General features: G+C 45.9%; 1 protein-coding gene across 1 annotated transcript in view; it reads left to right on the top strand.

Annotated features, from left to right (window-relative positions):
- Positions 1-13,418: 13,418 nt before the first annotated feature.
- The window catches only part of LCK (LCK proto-oncogene, Src family tyrosine kinase), a 329,952-nt gene continuing 324,455 nt past the window's right edge, over positions 13,419-18,915 (top strand). The window contains exon 1 of the mRNA XM_086955694.1: positions 13,419-13,672. The gene's annotated coding sequence lies outside the window, so the exon portion shown is untranslated. The remainder of the gene's footprint in view (positions 13,673-18,915) is intronic.

Raw genomic sequence — 18,915 nt, forward strand, 5'->3', positions numbered from 1 at the left:
GCCCCACCCTCTTCAACGTATACATGAGCCCCCTCGCGACCATCGCACGCCAACACAACCTCAACATCATCTCCTACGCTGATGACACTCAACTGATCCTCTCACTCACCAAAGACCCGACCACCGCCAAAACCAACCTACATGAAGGAATGAAAGAAGCTGCCGAGTGGATGAAGCACAGCCGTCTGAAACTGAACTCAGACAAAACAGAAGTCCTTATCCTAGGTACCTCTCCCTCCGCCTGGGACGACTCTTGGTGGCCAGAGGCCCTTGGAAAAGCTCCCATCCCGACGGACCACGCACGGAACCTAGGCGTCATCCTGGACTCCTCTCTCTCGATGAACAGACAAGTCAACGCCGTTTCATCATCTTGCTTCAACATTCTTCGCATGCTCAAAAAAACATTTCGCTGGATCCCCACCGAAACCAGAAAAACAGTCACCCACGCACTGGTCACGAGTCGCCTAGACTACGGGAACACCCTGTACGCCGGCACCACCGCAAAACTTCAGAAAAAACTCCAACGCATCCAGAACGCATCAGCTAGACTCATACTAGACATCCCGCGTAACGACCACATATCTGGTCACCTGAAAGACCTCCACGGGCTCCCCGTCAATAAGAGGATAACATTCCGCCTCCTAACCCACGCACACAAAGCACTTTACGAACTTGGACCCGAATGCCTCAACACTCGACTTTCCTTCTACACCCCCCCCCCCGCCAGCTACGCTCCTCCAACCAAGCCCTTGCCACTGTACCTCGCATCAACAAGACTAATATGGGAGGAAGATCCTTCTCCTACTTGGCAGCTAAAACCTGGAACTCACTTCCCACTCACCTTCGCCTCACTCAGAACCATCTAGCATTCAGAAAGCAACTGAAAACCTGGATATTCGACAAGCAATTCCCCACCCCATCAAGCGCCTTGAGACCCTCTGGGTATGTAGTGCGCTATATAAATTATTTGACTTGACTTGACTTGACTTGTTAGTTGGCAGGTACTCATTGGTGGGGCAACGCCCAAGCGCCCTAATGGACGCACCGCGCCTGTTTGTTTGTCTCCTTTTGTCAAGGCCTTATCCCACTGATCATCTCTCAGTGAAGCCTCGGACACATTAGATCCCACCAAATGCCTTAAGGGGTAGATTCACTAAGGTTTTGCTTGGGAGTTGCGTCATTTTTATGGTACAGCCCCGGAAAAAAATCCTTCCCAGCGTTTACTAAGCCATACAAAGCCTTTTTGGGTGGTTTAGTAAATACCAAATAAAAGAAGGAAGTGTATAGTATTGCCTTGCGTTACCTTGTGTTGGAAGGTGCTCAATGAGTGGAGCATCGGCGTTCCCATCCTTTTATTCCTGCATAAAAACAATCATGCCTGTAACAAAGACAGTTTGCACCATGGTGCCAGCATTAGCACTAGGCAGCACACAGTCCACCAGCGCTAAGAGACAGCAAAAATGCTCCCTATCTTAGTAAATATGGTGCATTTCTGCCTTCCCCATTTCACACAATGCAGCACAGCAACTTTGCTTGCTGCCATGTGTGGCATGAAATGTAAGTAAATCTTCCCCTAGGCCTTTAACTTCAAAGTCATCGCCTGAGAGGACTGGCAGGCAGCCACGGCCCGTGGAGGTAACTTCAGTGGGGCGGAGAGGCGGGGCGGTGGAGGGTGCTAAAAACTGGATTATGGACAATTGAAGGTAAGTAAACAATGTAATTAATAAAACTAATTTCGTAGCGCGCCCTGCACAGAACCATTAACTTAGCTGTGGGGGAGCTAAAGAATTACACCAGCACTCAGTATGCTGTCTGGGAAGGACGTCTTGAGCTACTTCCGCCCGTTTATTTATGCACTCTGGCCACGCCGGGCCAGAGAGTGTTACAGTGTGTATTTGCCCATCCGGGCCAAAGGTTTATAGTCCACGAGACAGCTTGACCACTACATCTCACCCCAAGTCAGTGTTCAAACAAATAAGTAAATCAACACATAAAGTCTGTAAGTTTTTGACTTGGTATTGGATTGAGTTTCAGACTGAACCTCTGTTGATGGCTTCCTCGACTCGCCCAAAGGCTGTCATGTGACGACTTACTGGTGGCCGTGCTTGCTCCAGCTGCTGCGGCAAGGGGTGACAGTGGGCTTGCCACAGCTTGGTCTTCACCCGGGCTTGGTGAGAGGTCATCTGCTGCTGCCTCCCAATCCTCCACTGGGCTGGGAGGTATCTGGTTTGTGTCTGCCAGGATCTTGTACTCGCTTGAACCAGTATTCATTTCGGGTGATGGTCTCATCACCTCTTTGAGCTGTGAGGGTGCTTCCGTTGATCTTCAGCACGGTCCACCCCCGGGCTCATATGCTGTCTGGAACTTCCCTCCTCTGCAGCGGTTTTGTACCAGGACTGTGCATTCTGGCACGATGATCCTGAGGTTCCGTGAATTCTGAACCTGGGTCATAAACGTCGTGGTTCTGTTACGATTTTGGTAACAGCGAACCGTAAACAGTGAGTTCAGCAAGTATGAGTGTTTTCATCATGTTACACTGATGGATTCACTGTGTATTTGAAGATTTCGTTCTGAACCATGGGTTCCATTTTGTGCATGGCAGCCATTTTGTAGTTGCCCTCACAAAGGCTGATGACTTTAGCTGACTGCTGGATGACCTGAGTGAACTGACCCTGTTGCCTGAAGCTGACCTTGTTAGACCAGTTTCTTGCCCAGTAGCTGATCAATATTAAGGATCAGAGCACAGGAGATTGTAAAGTTTGGTATGCACATACACATCCCTTATCCTACCTCTCATCTGTTTCTGTTCCTTCTTTTTATGACCTGTTTACGATATGGGTTTGTCCAGCTTGTGTAAGAAGGAGTGTTGGGTTTTTTGCATGCTTGCAAAAGCTAGGACTGCCCCTTACTTTTGTGCTGAGTCATGTAACCCTAAAACATATAAAAGGCCTCTGTCCTCTGTATTCCTCAGACTACCTCATTCAGTTGCATACGGCTTCTCTGTGATGTGGCCTCCCTTATTAAATTTAATAAAGATGTCTTTTCATATTTCAGCTTCTGTGCCAAGTTCTTTATTGATATTAGGAAGACCTCTGAGAATGAAGATTTTCTATTTCCTCAATCCTGGTCTTTGTCAATCTCCTCTCACTGGCCCGCTCATTGGTCCTCGTTCTTCATGCTTGGGTATTGGTGGGTTTGTACGGTTCCAGGGTCCAGCCATCGGCTGCAAGAATGGTGTTTCGCGGGGGCCTAGCCAGCATCAGGGAAGAGGGTGATCTCTGGTCGTGCATTGTGGGGTACTACGATATTCCCATAGGAACCTGTGCAGCGCCGCCTCTCGGTTGGCCTGCTCGGAGACTGCAATCCGGAGTACTTTGTTGAGGGTCCGCATGACTCATTCAGCTTCCCTGTTAGCTTGAGCCGATTGGGGAGTGCTGCAGGGGTGACAGACTCCCAACAGCGCCAACATATTTTAAAATTCTGCTCCTTGAAATGGAGACCCATTGTTGGTCTTGACTTTGTGTGGTAACCCAAAAAGTGTGAATGTCTACTCCAGGACTGGTTGTGGGTGAGCGAAGGATGTCAATGCTATCACTTCAACTACGGGATATTTTGTGTCGCTGTCGATTAACACAGCTGTTACCCTGACGTCCGGACAGCTTCCGAAGTCCAGACTCACTCGTGCCCACAGGGATGTCACTGGATCCTCGGTTATCACTGGAGCAGGGTGTTCTTGGCTGCTTGTGAGCTGAGAGGGAGTGAAATTTCCCAGCAAAGTATCCACAACATCCAGGGAACCACACCTTTTCCCTCATGCAAGACTTCATATGCATGGTCCCTTGGTGTCCCTCGTGGGCTAGGGTGGAGGCTCGTTCTTGGAGACTTGTTGGAATGACTATTCGGGATCCCCTCAGTATCACTGTGTTTGCAGCAGCGCTCAGCTCATCTCATAATTTCCAGAACTTTCCTAGTCAGTCCCTTTCCGCTTTGTTCCATCCGTTCGCACCGTGCAAGAAGTCTTTCCAGGATCCTTTTTGGAGTGAGTTTAGTACTCTCATGAGTACGGCATCTGTGCCGTTTTCTGCTTTGATTTCCTCCATGGTTAGGGCTCACGGACAGGCCCATTGGGGCACCTCGTCAACGTATTCTTCTGTCTTCAGCTCCAGATCGCCTCCGTCGCCAACTGCCTCTGGTGGGTGCCGTGACAGAAAGTCTGCAGGTTTTTTCGCCCTGGGCCGATATACAAGTTCCATTTGATAGTGCTGCAGCTGTATCGCTCAGCGCTCGATCCTTGGTGGAGGATGCGGTGCAGTGCCTGTAAACAGCGGGATTAGTGGCTGATGGTCCGTCACCACTCTGAAAGACTGCCCGCAGACATACAGGTGAAATTGGTAACAGGCCCACTTGATGGCCAACGCCTCTCTTTCGATTTGAGAATATCGGGCTTCTGTTGAGGTGAGGGCCTTGCTCGCGAACACGAGTAGAGCCCACTTTCCCAGTTCTGTTTCCTGGGTCAGGAGAGCTCCTAGCCCAACGGGTCAACTTTGGAGCCTTGGGGCACGTGGGCCCTGGAGATCCTGCAATTACTCGTGACACATGATCTCAGCAGGGGGTGCCATGAGCATGCGTGCATCTAGGTGCTGGCAAAGTGGACTCAGACCTGGCCTACACCGGGAGCGCATAGCTTTGCCAGGCCACGTAGCAGATGTGTAGGGCCTCGTAGGAGGAAAGCAGATGACGCTCTTTACCTTGCGCTGCCATCACTGTCTGATTCCCGGGCAGGCGATTCCAACGTTGCTTGACTCTTCGGCCTCGACCCCGCGGCGGGGGCTAGAGGGATTGTGGCATTTAGTCCTCACGGCAGTCGATGCAGATGCTGTATTTCACCCCGCTGGGCTGTCAGGCAGGGAGCAGGTGCCAGACGGGCAGGGGCTCTGTTGCGAGGCATGGACAAAGGATGCCCACCTTCGTCACCAGTGAGACGCCATGTTGTATGGGACCATTAACTTAGCTGTGGGGGAGCTAAAGAATTACACCTACACACAGTATGCTGTTCTGGGCCGGACGTCTCTAGCGACTTCCACCTGTTTATTTATGCTCTCGGGCCACGCCTGGCAAAGATTGTTCCAATGTGTATTTGCCCATCTGGGCCAAAGGTCCATAGTCCATGCAGCAGTTAGACCACTACAGCAGTATCGTCCTGTCATCACTTTGTATGATGTATGTGTATACAGCGACGACCAACCCGGAGGGAGTTGGAGAACGATGCTCTGAAAGAGGTTACATCAACCCAAGAAGAGTAATTCTATGTCTCTCTCGGAGCTTCTTCCTCTGACGTTACACGCGGCTGCCAGGAAGTCCCACCTTCCGTGTTGCTGCTGCGGGTAGGGTGACCAACCGTCCGTAAATTTCACGGACCGTCCGTAATTGGGACCTCACGTCCGTTGTCCGTGAGGATCCCTTTTACGGGCGCCTTTTGTCCGTAATTTTGGCTTTCACAGGGAGTAGCACTGCTCCCTGTGAGAGGCCTCTCCCCCCGCTGATGGGGCGCCTTGCGCTCCTCCTGGAGCACAAGAGCAGCCCCGCCCGTCCATTGTCATTCTGTATGGGGCTGATGATTGCCACATACAGAATGACAATGGGGCAGTCTGGGGGTGCTAAAGCATGTGGCGGCCTCCTCCTACCTTAGTGTACAGCAGGGCAATCTGTTAGAAACAGGGTAAAATGCCCACGCTACAACGTAAGAAAACTGTTTATTTAAAGAAGCCTGAAAAACAAGTTAAAAAGAAGGGGTTATCGTTCTATTACTGTCCCAACATTTTAGAGTGAGGTATTTTCAATATTATTTTCAACAAAGCCCTGGTTACTGCTTTTTTATTTTAAGCAACTAACACCCATTTACAAAGCCAATAGTCCTGGCTTCTTGTTGGTGTAATGGTACTTGCTGTATTATACATCTGGATGCAATGACAGAAACAACATAATATCAGTCGGGCGGAAGACTATGCTAAGCACAGGTTTTTGCCCAGCTGTTTTAAACCACGCCCTTAATTACATCGAACACACACTTTGAAGGGACTTCCCACGTTGTTTTACACCACTTAAAGCCTTGGAAACAACACCATGTCTCTCTTGTCTCTTGATTCTTTATTGTTAGGTTACTCAAAACCATTACATTAAAAACAAGATACAAGGTTACAAAATTACAAAAATTAAAACCAAGGGAGTTTGTGATGCCCTGGGGGCTGGGGTTATGATGAGTAAGGTTCATATTGAGGCATGGGTCTGCAAAGTCACTATAAGGGCAGGCCCTCCGTGGCCATCAGCAAGGATCGTGTCTGGTGAATGAACTTTCCGAAGGAGGCCATGTGCTTTACCGTTGTCAAGGTGTAAAGATGGATGGTCGCCTCCTTTGCGGTGCGGGTTCCTGATTGTCTTAAAATTGGCCTGAGATAGAGACTGCGGGCCATGCGCAGGGCCGGGCAGTAGAATAGTAGGTGAGCCAGTGACTCACGTTTGTACCTGCAGAGCCTGCATTCCTGGACTCCTGAGCCGACCGTGCCGAAGGCATATAATTCTTTAAGAGGCAGCGGATGTAGTCTGTAGGCTAAGATCTTATGAAGGGCTGCGCGGCCCACGGCCTGCTTCAGATGGTGTTTGGGATTGTGCAGGATGTGCGGTAAGCACAAGGACTCATGAAGGTCTTTTTTTGCCAGCGACTCCAGATACAGTTCTCGTGACCGCACTCGCGCTTGTATTTTGATGGAGTGTTTGATGGCGGTGTAGCTGACATATTCAGGATTCCAGGACTCTATGGCGAGATTGAGATGGTCCTTCGCCGCCTTGAGAGTGGCTGACCAGGGGTTCCCTGGTTCTCTGAAGATACAATTCAGCGATGCCTTAAGTGTGTTCTCCTTAGCCGTCGTTGTTAAAAAGTAGTATTTGCTTAGGGCGGCCATCTCTTCCAAGTATTGCTGGTTGAGTGAGAACTCCAAGCGGACGAGAGTGTTTCTGGTACACCTCAGAAGATTAAATAGTCTCTTGTAGGCTCTGCAGTGAATTTTTTCTAGATCTTTGTGCAGTTTGCCTGGAAATGCCTGGAGAGCGTAGTTTAGGGCCGGCATTAATTTTGCTTTGAGTACTCATTGAATGGCCATTGTGGACGGGCTGTATAAGGAGGCATGCAGCTTGCAAATGGCGTAGGTTATAGTTTTGCCTTTGCCTTGAATGATCTTTAGGTGCGCGCTTGAGAGCCCCGACTCCTGGAAGCAAATGCCCAAGTAGGTGTACCGCTGAGTACTTTCCAGCAAAAGATGGCCAAGCCTCCATTTTAATGATTTTTTCTTTGGGTACTTTCCAAAGATGATGACTTTGGACTTGAATGGATTTGCTACAAGCTTATTTTTATCGTTGTATACGGCGAGTGCCGTCAGCGCATTTTGTAGCCCAATTCTCGTATGGTCCAAGAGCACCAGGTCGTCGGCGTATTGCATAAAGTGAATTTTTGTCCCGCCGATCTTTGGGATAAGCAATGCTGCCCCAGTCAAGGCTCTCTCTATGTCCGCCATGTATAAATTGAATAGCAGTGGGGCTAGCACGCACCCTTGTTTTAGACCTTGGTCCGTATTGATCTTTGCGGATGCATGGTCCCTCGAGAGTTTGATTCTTACCCACGTTTTGTGGTACAAGGATTGGATCGCCCGCAACAAAGATGGATTGATGTTCCATTGAGCCAGTTTTCTCCACAGGATTGCATGACCTACCCCGTTGAATGCCGCTGAATAGTCAATAAAGCAGGCGAATAAGGGGGGGCTTTTGCGTGTCCGAGCGTGGTGGACCAGATAAGAAAGTGCAGTGATGTTATCCACTGTGGCGGACCCTGGTCTAAATCCGGTTTGGCAGAATGGGAGGAGACCTTCAGCGTTCGTCCAGTCTGTGAGGTCCCTCAAGATGGCACTGGCGTAAGCTATTCCCTCGATGTCTAGAAGGGCGATCATGCGATAGTTTGATGGTTCGGATTTGGGGCCCTTTTTGTGAATTGGCTGTAGGAGCGAGCCTCTCCGTGAGTCTGGAACATTCCCCAGTAGCCAGCATTCAGTGTACAAGTGGGTCAGGGTTTTTGACCAGAAGTCGATGTTTGCCTTAAATAAGTGTCCAGGAAGGCCGTTGGGCCCCAGGGCGCCATTTTGTCTGATGTTTTTTAGGATTTTGGACATCAACAGTTTTCCCGGCGGGGCAGTCATCTCGGTGGTTGGGTCTAAGTCAGCTCCAACGTTAGATGTTTCATTTTGCTTGGTGGCAGGGCCGATTTCGATGTAAAGGGCTTTTACATGGGCGGCCCAGATGGGAGCCTCGAGGGAGTTTTCCCTGTGATTTGTGCCTTGTCCCAGGGTGCTTAAATAGTGCCAAAACTCCTGGGATTTTCCTGGGCTCAGCAAATCAAAGATTTTCAGCCATTGTGATTTGCAGTGATCTCGTTTTGCCTCCCAGACCTTCTTGGAGTGACTTTTACTGGCCTCTTGAAGTTGTTTCTTCATTGAGCTTGTGCCATGTTTGCGGAAAAGTTTGCGTTTCTTGCTCAGGTGTTTAGCGCTGGTTTTGATTTCCGCCTTGTGTCCATATATAGGTGGGGAGTCCCTGTTATATGTGCTGTTTGAGGTTCCACGAAGGATCGCAGCAAGGGTCCCAGTAATGGCGTTCCAAGTGGCTATTGCGCCCTTTTTCTGATTATTCTGTGGCCAGCCTGGCCACTGGTTTGCCCAGTTGTTAAAAGTTGTGATTGAGGTCTGTGCCCATTTGATTCTTCTAGGCAACTTTATCAGTTCTTCGCCGTTAGATGCTCCAATGTATTCGAGCCTGTGGCGAGTGTCCGCTATGAGATTCAATGTGATGGTTAAGGCAGCGTGGTCGTTATCGCTGCGCGGATGAACTGTGAAGTTTGACATGAGAGGTTGTATTTTTCACTTAGGATGATGTAGTCGATCGTTGTTTGGTTGTTATATGTAGGACCGACAAAGGACCCTGGGCTGATGTTTAGGAGGACCGAGTGCGCTGTCGCCATTTTATAAGTTTTTAATAGATCATTCAGGGCAATGGTGGCCCCAGGCTGATGACGTCGTGTGGTTAATATCCCTATGTTATGGATATTGAAGTCACCAAGAATGATGCATTCCAAGGCCGGGTTTTGGAGCATTAAGGACTCATGGTGGGTTGTCAGCATTGCCAGATTGGATATGGGACCATGTGGATTGTAGTATAGGTTGATTAATAAGAACACAAAGTTTCCATTTGTCAGGCGGCAGCCTTTCAGGATGCCCGCCTGGAGGGTGTCCGGGAGATTGGGAATTTCCGCGAATTCCAGGTTGAGGGAATGCTTTATGTAGACACATATCCCCCCCCCAACGGTCTTCCGAATATGTTAGGCTTTTTTGCAGGTTTTCCATATTCTGCGTATCCTCTTAATGAGAGCGGGTGGAGCTGCCAGGATTCTTGTATGCAGATGATATCTGCCTCTTCCATGAATGTCACAGCGTTTTTATTAAGAAGCAGCCTCCTGAGCCCTGCGACATTCCAAGTCATGATTTTCAGGCGATCCGGGGGCAGTCCCAGTCTGGAGGCTTTTGTTGAGCGATGGTCGTATTGCAGAGGGGGTTGGCCCGAGTCATCGTGGCTGTGTTAGGATCTTGAGTTTAGTGCTAGCCAGTCTTTACTCGCACGTCCCAAGGTTGCGCATGTGCGTGTACCCTGAATCGGGTTAGTTGTTATTTTAATTGGGGTGCTGATGGTTGAATTGGGGTGCTGACGGTTGACAACACCATGTCACAGTCACCTCACATCCTGGCATGTGCATCATGCATGACTCATGACTTCTACGTTTTCAGATTGCCTATGTGCAGGGGCATAGTGAACCCTCCACCACCCCTTGCTTTAGGAACTACAGCGAGGTGAAGTTCTTGATGGGCCTCTTCTGTCTGCTACTCTGTAGACAAAGGCTCAGCTCATAATGTGAAAAGATGGGTGAGTAAATAAGTGATGGAATGTTTGAATGGTTGGATGGATGACTGAAAGGATGAATGAGAGGGTGAATGGATAGATAATAAATGAAAGGATGGATGGATGAGTGAATGAGTGGAAGTATGGATGAGAGAAAAGGTAAATAGATGAATGTATGGGTGGAAGGGTAGATGATGGGCAAGTGAATGGGTGTATGGATGAATAAGTGAATGGATAGCTGGGTGGGTGAAAGGGTAAATGGCTAGATGGGTGAGTGAATAGATGGATGGGTAGAAGAGTGGATGGATGACTGTACGGATGGATGGGGTGAAAGGGTGGGTAGATGAATGATGGAAGAGTGAAAGGGTGGATGAAGGGATGGATGAGTGAAAGGATGGATGGAAGGATATATGGTGGATAGGTTTGCAAATGGTTGAATATGTTTGGATATAGATGGGCACACAGATGGAAGGACAGAATGAATGGTGAAAGACTGAATGATGGATGAAAGAATGATTACACCTTGCAGCACCCATTATCGTAAGTAACATTTCCTATACAATGACTTTCACGTTAATATGAGTCATTGTCTCTATATAATGTGAGTGTGATGTAACACACTCCGACACCCTGCCCTACATACCTGGGATGAGTAACACTATAAAAGAAATTAAATACACATGAGAGGCAGTCTAAGTGAAGATTAGGGGCACCAATGGAGGGTGGTAGCAAGGCCGGACCGGGCATTGGGTGTTTCACTGGGATGCGGAAAGGGGGGGAGAGCCATTTTGTTACTGGGGGCTGGCACTGCAAAGCTCCTTGTATATCCAGTAGTTTTCAATCAACAATAAAAGCGACCTCACTTATATTCAGGATGTTGTTCACCATTGTCTGGTGACTTAAGTACCTGCTGCAGCGAGATGTAAATTTTGAATCGTCTAAGGTACCAAGTTTCGGCCATACTGAAAAACTGTGACCTGCACGGTTGTCTCAACCTAATATAAACTTATTTTGACTTGTACTTAGGTGGTTGTCTATTTACTTACTTATATACTATTGCACTACCACCTCTGACGTGTCTGTAAAACGTAACTTTTGTCCCGAAGTTTTGTCCAGAATTTTGACCCTTTGTCCTGAATTTTTGTCCTGAATTTTGTCCCTTTGTCCTGAAATTTTGCACTCACCGTCCTCAATTTGCGCCTATGCCAGTTGGTCAACCTAGCTGCGAGCCCTCATACAGGGACTTATGTCTTCTGCACTCCTGCTCTGATACCTCAAACAGGAAGCCCCACAAGCAGGCATATGACTCAAATAAAGGTTTCTAAACTAAAATTACATATTTTTTCTGAAGGACCAAAAAATCCTTATTGAGGCCAATCCTCGCCAATTAAGTGTAATTCTCTTCATGCCCCTACCTACAGTTTTGCGATTCCGTGCACACTTTTGGGGTCTCAGTGAGACTTTTTAGACTCCTTGTTTTCCTTCTGTTCTGAACACTCAAATCCTCCGTGTTTTTTAGGGCTCCCTCTGACGCTAATGGAACCTCTAACACTCTCTCCCCACCGATTGGCTGCCATCGGATGCGATGCTAGTGACTCCTCCTGTGGCAGAAAGGCGCGTCTGCAGCAGCGGGTTCATACCTGCACCAGACAAGAAGCAGGGCCTCTGGAATTCCTCCAGTGGATGAAGAGATCTTGCAGTGGATCTATATGGCCCAGGGGCGTAACACAGGCCCCCGCAGCCCCAGCAGTGCGGGGGCCCCAAGCTCTAGGGGGCCCCCTCGGCACTGCACTCTGGCCAGAGAGCTCCTTGATTGAGCCTAGAGGGGGCTCCTCTTTGTACGGTGCAGGGAGGCCCCCTCCATTTTCGTTACGCCGGTGATGTGGCCATGGCCCTGTTTGTAGGGTTAAGACTGAGACATTAGGCGATGTGTGGTCATCCCTATCAGCGTGGGGACCGCCACAGAGGTTTTGCTGAAAGTGGGACACTGGGCCTCTGGAAGTGAGGGTACAGCCCTGTCAGAGTGCCAGGGAAGATGGCAGAGGCACGTGGCCTTGTCAGTAGGGTCACAGGCATGGCACATGATACCAGTGTGGACAAGGCCATAATAGTGAGGTGTAGGCTTGGCACAGCGGAGGCATGGCAAGGAGGGATGGATGGCACAGCCTCAGCAATGAGAACGTGGCCCAAGCAAAAGTAGTGTCAGCCGAAGCATGGCACCCAGGGCACAGCACTGCCAGAGGGGGCCTTGACATGGACTTTGGGTGCAGCCGTGGAACCGTGGACATGCCTTTAAAAGCTTTACAAAACACCACTCCAATCGCCAATACTGACTCAATTACTACATACCTTTGTTTTTGTTCATTATCACTCTACTTAATAACAGTGATCACCATTTATTTATTTCATGCATCAGTCATTGCAAAAATGATTTCAAAGTTACACATTGCAAAACACAGAAAACAAAATATGAACATATCACAAATGTACATTAAAAAACGTATCTCCCACCCCACAAAGAAATCGAATCACAATTAAAAACATTGGAAAACATCATATACATTCTCACAATCAAATAAGACAGTTCTGAATTTGAAAGCCTGAGAGGAAATACTCTTTGTCACCATTTACCACTTGAATGTGAGTTCCTCCTTACCGATTCTCCCAGCCTAGCAGTGCAGAGCTGATTGGGAACGAAGGAATGACTCTGTTGATATTCAATGCCATCTACTATAGGTTCCACCACTCATTATTATTGTGCACTCATTGGCTGACGTTGTGTCAACGCATTTCGAACCCTTACTATTTCGAGGTTCTCATCAGGACACAGAACTGACGTCAACTCTCATCCATTACATCAACGGACAGGTTTGAACTTCGGATTGAAGTCTTCCCAATTGTTTTGACCAATATTACACTTGAAACTTATTTCTCCATGACCGCACTCAATGTCATTGGTAATGGAATCCTACTTCGTTTATAGGCGTCGGCATTTGTTTTCTTGCTCCTTAGTAAAACTTTGGCGGCCCATATGCATAGCGGGGCGCCAACCTCATTCCGGGCTTGACCATGGACGTTGGGTGCAGTCATGGAATTGTGGACATGCCTTTAAAAGCATCGTGCACACTCTCTGCAGCGGTGGCAGAGACCTTTCAGTGAGAGGCCTGCTATGCTTGCAATAGAGATACAGGCCTGGCACTGAGAACATGGCTGCAGAGGGGGAGACAGTGTTATAGCAAAGAGCACCCAGCTGGCAGGGGAGCACGTCACTGGCATCTGAGAGGCACGACCCTGTGTAGGAAATGCTCTATTTGTTTGTTGTCTCATTGTGAGTTTGTGGTCACACAGTTGCCGTGCGCACGGTGGTGAGAGCGCTCACAGAGGCGGGGAGGGTAGGGCAGGAAACCAGGGGAGAAAGAGTGCGAGTGATGAACAGACAGAAAGAGACCAAGTCAAAAAGGAACGAGTCGCAGCCAAGCTCTGAATGCCTCTCTGTGGCTTCAAACCTGGAGAAAGGGCTAGGACCTGGTTGCCCAGACGTGGCTGAAGAAGATCCTCAAGCCTGCGGACCACTGGTGAAGGAGAAGGCTGAATCCCCTAGTGTGACAGCGGAAGGATTCACGCTCTCTTCCATGAACAGCAGCAATAAGAAGGTGCCCTCTCCTCAACGCAGACACAGGTAAGCTGGATAGAGGTCGCGAAGGTCAACCATCTCCAACAGTGGTCCCTGAAAGGTATACCTGTTTTGAGGCTTTTTATTATGTCAATTCAATAAGGGCAGTGCCAATGAGGCCCTGGGCATCAGCTCTAGGGGCTACACAGGCCTTTCTTCACACTACCAACTGAGGCCTTCTTGGTATCACATTTATCATCATACGATATTATCCTTTTGATTTGTATGCACTATTAAAGAAGAATATCTTGAAAATTTGTAAAACGTGGTCCATATTGTATGAACAGTCGATGCATTCTTAAGAGTGTATTTGCCCGGTTAGATAGGTCTCATATTATTTTATTCTAGTTGTCCCTTTTGAATGTTTTGGTTATCCTATGTATTCGATGGGTTGTTAAGGTACATTGTCAATTGTTGTGGAATAAATTAATGAATATTTGGATTGTGAAAATTGTATATTTAATTTAAAAATGTGTGTCATAATGAAGTGTGCCAGATACATCATTTGTTATTTTAGATTACTATCCATTGTTTCTTCTCATGGATCCTTCTGTTTCTTGGTACCTTCCTCTTATCTTTTTGGTTGCTCTAATAAGTCCTATATGAAGCATGCAGTACTGATTTAAGATACCATCTCGACTAAGTGATGTCAGGCACTCTGCTACAATCGTTGTAATTGTAGCCATGGTATTTTGATATAGGGACTTCTCACATTGGAGACAGACATATTGGTCTCCTTAGCACGATGATCATGTTGTTTTGAGACATTCATCCATTATTAGTCGCGAATATTGTTTTTGAGACATATTCTCCTGTCAGCTTTGCAGTCTTCCCATCAGTGAGAGCAGGCATGTGTATTTGAACCATGTTGGTCCAGCATATTTTTAAGCAAAGCATTCTCTCTTGGTGTTGTTGGCCATGTTGTTTTTGCCTCATGTTCTCCCCGCAGCACGGTAGGTCTTATTGTTTGGTGCTAACACTAAAATGGATGCTATATTGAAGCTAAACATTTGGTTCAGTTAATATCTTGGTATTACTGCCAGGCTTTCTTGAAAGAGTGATTCAGCACTCAGCCAATTCAACAATCTGTCCGGGCACTGACTGATGCAAATTGGAAGATTCTTCATCCACGTGGTTGACTTTGAAAAGCCAGTTGGGCTGGGCTTCAAAGACTTGATTCCTCTTCAGCCAGCTTGCCACCATAACGTGCAATGTTTGCAAATGGATACTAGTAGCAAAACGTGTTGAGGGTGATAGTTCCAAGACAGAGTTTCATCCTGAGAGCTTCTCAAGCCATTGGCAACCTTATTCTCAATTTCATATCTTGGGGACTGCAGTGGACTATCTAGAAAGACATGGAGTACAGGAATCCATGAACGATGGAGCTCATAGCAACCACTGCTCAAGTACCCATACCGTTGCTCCTGGTTAGCAAACCCATAAAACAAACCTCCTTTTGGTATTAAGTGGAAAAATATTTAGATGCAGATTTGTCCATACATTGTATCTGAATGGGTCTAATGTAGACACCTAGGGTCAGATTTATCAAGGGACTGCACCAAAGGAAAGTGATGCAGAGTGCCACAAAGTCTTTATAGGGTATTTACTTTCCATTGCACTGGAAATTGCTCTTTCTTTAACACAAATAGAGCTTTGTGCTGCATTGTGCTACTTTGCAACAAGGAGGAGTTCCATGGGTAGCAATTGATCATTCCAGTGCAACCAACACAAAGCCCAGTCAACTAAAATTGTTAGAATGGGCTTGGTGTTGAAAAAGAAATGCATTATCTGTCACACACTAAGTTGGAGAAACCTTTTTATTTCTCTAACTGCACTGTACAGCACACATCCAATGTGTGAAAAGCGTTAAACGTTGTCTTTGCATAGGATTTTGGACTGGATTGGTAACCTTCCTGTGCAAAATCTATGCTTGACATCACCAAACAGGCCTTCGCACTGTGGTACAAATATGTGTGGAAGGCACTAGGCAGCCGGTTCGTGTTCTAGCACAAGGAAAGAGTGCAATGGAAGACCATAGTTATAAATATAGGTCTGGATTGTGCTTCCCCCCAAGCACTAAGTTGTTCTATAATTAGTAAATCTCCCCCCAAATGTCTTAGGAACATATGCACAAGATCCTCCATTTAGACCCAAATATCCTCTATTGGTATGCACAATATGCCTCAGTAGACCCAAATATCTCGTTGTATCCGCAATATCCTCAATTTAGACCCAAACATCTTCTATTGGTATGCACAGTATCCCTCAGTAGACCCAAATATCTCGTTGTATCCGCAATATCCTCAATTTAGAACCAAACATCTTCTATTGGTATGCACAGTATCCCCCAGTAGACCCAAATATCTTATTGTATCCGCAATATCCTCAATTTAGACGCAAACATCTTCTATTGGTATGCACAGTATCCCTCAGTAGACCCAAATATCTAATTGTATCCACAATATCCTAAATTTAGAAGCAAATATCCGGTATTAGTGTGCACCATATTCTCCGGTTTATCTCACATTTAGACTCAAATATCTCTTGTTGTTATGCACAATATTATTAATTAAGACCCACAAATCCTTCGTTAGTATGCAGAGTAGCCAATGATTTAAGCTTCACTTGTTTAACACTCTTGGCAGTCTCCATGTCAGTTTGGTTGGTTGTGATATCTTTTTTCCAAGTCTCTGTTTCAATAAATAATTGATAACGACGAACAATTTGAGTAAAAACAAAGACATATTTACTCAAAAAGCGAGATAAATCATAATTGGGGATAGTATCTGGAGACTGACTAAGTGGCATTTTACATACGAATAAGAAATATTAAAAAAAAAAGGCATACTAGGTAAAAAGTTAGGCACATTTTGGGTCTAAAAAGAGGGGTATTTTGAATTCAAATAAGAGATATTACGCATATAAATAAGGAACATTTTAAATCTAGAGAATATGTCCATTTTATGTAGCCAACCCTAAATGATGGAGGAAACCGATTCTTCACAATTTATTATTACGTAATGAGGAAGGTGGTGAACAGAGTTGACTGTGGTTTCCACAGTTCTAGAGTTTCCAGGTATCAAAAGTTTGAAAGATTGAAGTAAACTGGAAAAATATAATTTTGGTCCACTTTAACACAAAGTTTACGCAAAAAAACAATAATGCAACATGGCCCTGAATATTTTTTTTAACTGTTCTCCATATTTCTAATTGCAAGTCGACGATATGTGTTCGTTTTTTTCTGATTTTTAAAGAAGAATATAAGATCTCCTTCGTTAACGTTTTACTTGACATGTTTCAGAAGAAATGTCATTAGGCTTCGGCATTTAAAAAAAAAATGTTTCCAATGCACGCGGTTTCTTCAGACGCCGATAGTTTTGTGATTTTCCACTCTGACGTACTTCCACATTGTGGCCACATTCAGCTTGCATCTTTGCTTTCCGGCCAAATGCATTTTTGATTCCTTTCAGTAGTAGTGTAAAAAGCAAGTTCTGAAACAAAACGTATTTCAGTTATTAGAACAAAAAAGGTCTTGTGCTGGGCACTGCTGCATGTTGCTCTTGAGTTACACTCCTAGTACCTGGGCGCTCAGCACATGCCGCTAGTGTAAACAGTCGTAGTGCCACAGAGATGAGTTTGTGACTTCGGGGTTACACTTGTAGGATCTTAGCGCCCAGTGTGCAGGGCTCTCTAAATGATGTTTCGAGGGGCATATTCGACTCCTTAATTATTGAAGTTATAAGCAAAATGATTTGTCGACCGTGAGCATGTGGTAGTCTTAATTGCTGGCAGAAGTATTGTTCTTAAACTTTTTATTACTGTGTGGAACTCTATGCCGCAACAGTATGTGCTGAACATTTGCTAGGCGTTGAGTTTCACAGTAGTCTGTGCTGCATACATACCCTATGCCCCAATGGATTACACTGAATCCCATGTCCCAGTCCTTACTCTATGAGCTGGACTCCGCCCCCCACAACTAGTCCTATTTATCCATCTACTCTATGGACATAAGGTTCCTCCCTTCAGCTCCCTATCCAGTGAGTAACAAGAAGTCCAAAACATGGTGTAAAAACTAATGTTCAATGGGAGTGAAGGGAAGGGCTCTGACTGGGAGAAGGGGTAATGAAGAATACCGGTAAGTACTGGTACCATTATCCCCCCTTTTTAAAAAAAATATCTTTATTGCATTTTTTCAAACATTTTCCAGTTACAATTGAGTACATATTTGAACATGTTAAAGGATATCATTCTACATAATACAGGTTATTAACTTCCAATATACATTTTTCCAACCACATGCACCTATCGCATGTGTTTCAACTTTTGTTGTTAACGTAAATAGATATGCCACGTGTGTTCTGTGCATACACTTCCCATGTCATTGTCTGGAAAGTCAATTCTGCAAATTTTGTTTTAGGGAACCCAGCAGTTATATCATACTCTTTGGTATCTTTCTGTATCATTGCGTCCTTGTTAGGGTGTTCGTAGGGATCTGCCTCTGTGTTTGTCAATAGAAAGACAGGAGAATACAATACAAGATATAATGTTTAAATAAACTTATTATCAATGCCATCAGCTGCTGTACGCTTCTGGGTTAGGATATATGTAATATAGATGCCTCATTTCTCCTTCCTTTCCAGTAGAGTCAGCCCACCCTCCGTGCTGTGATGGATGTTGCTTGACTGTCAGTCAGTCAAGATTAACTTTATTTGGTTTGTCACAACCATAAAGTATGCATATACAATTTACAATTTTTTAAAAAGATAAAATTAATTTTCTTAAAGTATATTTCTATTTTTTTCGGTTCTTAAATAAGTAAAACATTATTTTACAGTCCCCACTCATAAGTTAATTCGGCCTTTAAAAGCAAAGTCTCTCCTTTTTTCATAAATTTCACACCGCGGCATATTAAAATGTTCGAGCCTGCACCCATCCAGCTGGTGATTGCCTGCCTGCAGGTGCGGATCTGAAGAGCATTTAGAACTGATTTCAGCAAAGTTCTTCTCTCCTCTTTTATTGACTCGCACATACATAGTAAGTGGCATAAGGTTTCCGTGTGATATCCGCATAATCTACATCTTATTTTTTGTTGTGTATTTTTCCAAGATGGAATCAGATCTTTAGAATAGTGGTCGCCCAATCTAAAAGCCATACATTTCGTTTTTAAGGATAGACGGAAATATGCCGCAAGATAAGGTTGCGGTTTTAATTGTTTATATGAATTTAATACAGTCCATGCATGTCGACGT

The sequence above is a fragment of the Lissotriton vulgaris genome, chromosome 2_1 (assembly GCF_964263255.1).
Source record: "Lissotriton vulgaris chromosome 2_1, aLisVul1.2, whole genome shotgun sequence".
Taxonomy (NCBI): domain Eukaryota; kingdom Metazoa; phylum Chordata; class Amphibia; order Caudata; family Salamandridae; genus Lissotriton; species Lissotriton vulgaris.